This window comes from Octodon degus, unplaced genomic scaffold (assembly GCF_000260255.1).
Source record: "Octodon degus isolate 3935 unplaced genomic scaffold, OctDeg1.0 scaffold00071, whole genome shotgun sequence".
NCBI lineage: Eukaryota > Metazoa > Chordata > Mammalia > Rodentia > Octodontidae > Octodon > Octodon degus.
Genome location: NW_004524647.1, coordinates 10,296,128 through 10,300,612, shown reverse-complemented (window position 1 = coordinate 10,300,612; position 4,485 = coordinate 10,296,128). Strand labels below are relative to the sequence as shown.

Below are 4,485 nucleotides of genomic sequence, written 5' to 3'. Positions count from 1 at the left end.
AAGCATTTGTCAACTAGCTACATCTATTTCTATATCTTTATCTATGTACTTATGTGGCTATCTATCTAACAATGTACCCCAGTAGTTTTCAATTGCAAACAATTTTATCACCCTGTGGATTGTTGATAGCATCTGTCTGAAGACATTTTAGATTATCACAAATTTCTGGTGGGAAGAATGTGTTACTTATATCTAGTGGGTAGAAGCCAAGATGATATTAAATATCCTACAACACAGTGAATAGCTCCTAGCAATGGAGAATTATCCAAGTCCATGGTCAATAGTGTTAAAATTGAGAACCTTGACTACCCACATGGGGAAGCTTGCCCTATATAAGCTCAAACTTGAGCTCAACAAAGTAAGCACACTTCCAAAGTGAAACCAGTTCCCTTTTTTCCGCTCTCTCTTAAAACCCTCACTGCTGAAGTAGTTCAAAAGCAGGGTGAATTGAGTTTAGTTTAGTTTTTATTCTGTTAGTTTAAGCCAAGAGTGGCTTGGTATTTGTCTTATTTGACCTACATATTCTTCCTGAGGGCACTGACTCTGTGGAGCTGGTATTATAAACAGGTAGGCTACTGTACATACCAATAATAACTAATGCTTAGAGAAAATTTACTATTTCCATGTCTTCCCTTATTATAATACCCAGCTTACATGGAGGAAACTGAGGCTTAGACTAACTGCTTGGAGAGCAGTTTCTCAGTTGCTGTATGTCAGAGAACTGGACTTACAATGTAGGCCAATCCAATCACTGAGTTTTGATTCGTAACCATCATGTTATCCTGGCCCTTAACACACTGTAAGATTTCAGTGTAATTTTTTTTCCATGGTGCTGGTCTGATGAGCCTAATCTTTTTTGACTCAAGGAAGCATGGGTGGCTGAAGGGGAACACTTGGTACTGTGCCAAGCAGAGCCTCTTGCAAGTAAAATGAAAATGGTTTTGCAACAACCAGAGGAAAAAGAGATTATAAACAGATGAAAGTGTCTTGGCTCACTCCAGTATACTGATTTATGGCTGGTGCTATGTTGCTTTGAGAAAGAATACTACAGGATGATTCATATTTGGCATAAAATATGTTGCCTCTAGCTGAGGAAACTGGCAGGTTTTTACATTCTAATATAAATATTTAAGAGTTCCACATCATCCTTTATTAAATATTCTGAAAATTACAAGTGTGAGCATCTTATTCAGAACGCTGACTCCCTAAGTAGGCTTTATCTGATCATCTGTAACTTGCAAACTTAGAAAGGAATGTTTTTCTAAGGCCATTTAAGGATTTCAGGCCCACTTCTGAGAGTCATTTCTTTTCATAGGACTGGGACAACTTGCTTGCTTCTGTTGTTGCCTTCTCTGTGCCACAGCCAGGTCCTACTGCCTGAGAAGCCTGACAAGGCGTGCACCATCTTACTTTGGTTCCTTATGTGGAAGTCAAGACTCTTCCTCAACTTTTTGAGGTAGGAACAACATCAAGGTGAATTCTTCTAGCTCAACTGGTGTTCATTTCAGGAGCACAATCTCAGACTTGGGCCTCCCATAAGGGGAGAAAATGTCTTCTAAAGGCAATGTAGAAGAAGGATTTCTATGGGGTTGATGGCTGACACCCCTATATCAAAAGACAAATTAACAAAAGAAAATACAGAATTTCTTTCATAAAGGTTTTTCTCTACACATCACTGTTACTCTGTGGAGAGGACTGTTGGTATTGGTGAAGTTGAAGTTAGGACTGGAGGCACTTTGCTGTCTTCAATCAAGTTGAGGGTATAAAAATACAGAGCAATAAGATCCTTAATTTGGAGAAGCAGAACCATACTCCAAGGAAGCATCATCAGCATCACCAGCAGCAGCAGCAGTAGCATCACCAGCAGCAGCACCAGCAGCAGCAGCAGCAGCAGCAGCAGCCACCGCCGCCTCCGCTGCCACTGCCACTGCTGCCACCACCACCAATACCTGCAAATGGACAACAAGCCAGTAGCTAAAATGAAGGTTTGACTATTGGCCTGAAGAATTTTACGAAACCAGGAGAGAAGACATTTACACATCATAGCTGCCTCTTTGTGGGCAATTTTCCCCTTGATATCACTGAGGAGGAAATGTGGAAACTATGTGAGAAATATGAGAAAGCAGGAGAAGTTTTCATTCATAAAGATAAAGGCTTTGGCTTTATCTGCTTGGAAATATAAACCCATGCAGAGATTGCCAAGTGAAGCTGGATAATACGCCTCTCCATGGAAAACAACTACGAGTGCACTTGCCTGCCACAGTGCATCCCTTACAGTCTGAAACCTTCCTTAGTACATGTCCAACGAACTACTAGAAGAAGCTTTTTCTGTGTTTGGCCAGGTGGAAAGGGCTGTAGTCATTGCAGATGATCAAGGAACACTCTCAGGAAAAGACACTGTTGAATTCTCAGGGAAGCCAGCCACAAGGAAAGCTCTGGACAGATGCAGTGAAGGGTCTTTCCTATTAACTACATTTGCTTGGCCTGTGATTGTGGAGCCTATGGACCAGTTAGATGATGAAGAAGGACTTCCAGAAAACCTTGTTATAAAGAACCAGCAATTTCGTAAGAAGCAAGAGCAGCCACTTCGGTATGCACAGCCTGGCTCATTTGAATATGAATATGACTTGCATGGGAAGATACTTATTGAAATGGAGAAGCAGGAGAGAGGACATTTACCCATCGTAGCCACCTCTTTGTGGGCTATCTTCCTTGTTATAGTACTGTAGGCAGTGGAGTTAGATAGAACTATAGGCAGTCAGACAGGGCCAGGCCCTTGAGGGAAATACCACAGAAGACAAGATATCTTGCAACACTGGGAGGGATGGATGCTCCCGCCATGGGCCAGATGTAAAGACCAAAGATCAAACAAATACTGACCTCCCTAAAGATTGGCATCCGAGATTGATCATCACCCTGAGGGAGACCGAAGAATCACTAATCCAACTACTACTGGATGGCTACCTGATAAAGTCCTGTTCTACATTCATGCCCGCTTGCCAACAATACTATAACAAATGAGGACTCGCTTCCCCATTTGGTCCTGGACTTAATTTTACCTGAGCAATGGTGCTTGTAATAACATTGGTTGACCATAGTTGTGTCCCACCCCACATCCACCTAAGCAAGTTCGCACTTTCTCCACCTTAGCCCCACAAGGTTTTACTCTATAAAAATCCCTGGAAGAGACAGCTTCCTGGGGACAACCTACTCAGGAAGGCCCTCCTGTCCCTGTCTCAGACAGGAGCTTTCTTTCTCTCAATAAATATATTCTGCTCATAACCTCCATTTGTTCCTAAAATTCATTCTTCGGTTTTAGAGAACACAAGCTCGTGAAGATCAGGTCGGGAGATCATTTTTCCCCATGTCATTTGGAAGTTCCCTATGTCATTTGGAGGTCACCCACCCGAGATCAGTTTTTCTCCCTGTATCAATATCACTGAGGAGGAAATGTGGAAACTATTTGAAAAATATAGGAAAGCAGGAGAAGTTTTCAATCATAAAGATAAAGGCTTTGGTTTTATCCGCTTGGAAACACAAACCCTTGCAGAGATTGCCAAAGTGAGGCAGGATCAAGTGGACTGCAACATCAAGGAAGCCTGTGAGAAGCTGGAGATGGAGATGGAGGTTGTTCACCACAGGCACCAGCTTATGCTGATGAGACAGGATTTGATGAGACTCTAAGAAGAACTTCAGAGAATGAAAGAGCTGCATAACCAAGAGGTCCAAAAATGAAAGCAACTGGAGATCAGGCAGGAAGAGGAGCATAAGGGCAGAGAAGAAGAAATGAGGGGACAACAAGCAGAGTTGATGCAGCGACAGCAGGAAGGATTCAAAAGAACCTTCCCTGATGCTTGAGAACAAGAGATACGGATGGGCCAGATAGCTATGGGAGGTGCTATGGGCATAAACAACAGAGGTGCCATGCCCCCTGCTCCAGTGCCCGCTGGTACCCCAGCTCCTCCAGGACCTGCCCCTATGATGCCCTATGGAACCTTGGGATTGATGCCACCAATTAGTGAATGCTTTGGCCAGGCTGCTACAATAGAAGGAATTGGGCAATTGGTGGAACCCCTCCTGCTTTCAGTTGTGCAGCTCATGGAGCTGAATTTGCTCCCAAAAAATGCCACTGATACTAATAAAGTTGCAGTGTCTAGCTTCCTGAAACCCCTAAAAGAAGGAACCCTTTTGGACTAGCCAGAATTCTACCTTAAGAAAGTGTTAGGGATTCCTCCAAATAGTTCAGTCTTCCCTGCCTGTACTCCTCTGAGGGAGTACACCAGGGGCAAGGGCAAAGGAGGGTGATTATTTAACAAATTCTGTGTGGTTTGTTTAACCATTTCTGTGTCATGCTGAAATTTCAAATATAGTGAATTGTTGAAGGCTGGGGGGAGTCATGACTGAATGAATCCTTGGAGTTCCATTGATCTTGAGCATTCTGGTAAAAAAAAAAAAAAGTTTTTCTCAACCTAAGAATCTTCAAAC

At 42.8% G+C, this 4,485-nt stretch overlaps 1 pseudogene; it reads left to right on the top strand.

Moving 5' to 3' along the window:
• Positions 1–313: 313 nt before the first annotated feature.
• LOC101561933 lies at positions 314–4,133 on the top strand (annotated as a pseudogene).
• The last annotated feature ends 352 nt before the right edge of the window (positions 4,134–4,485 follow it).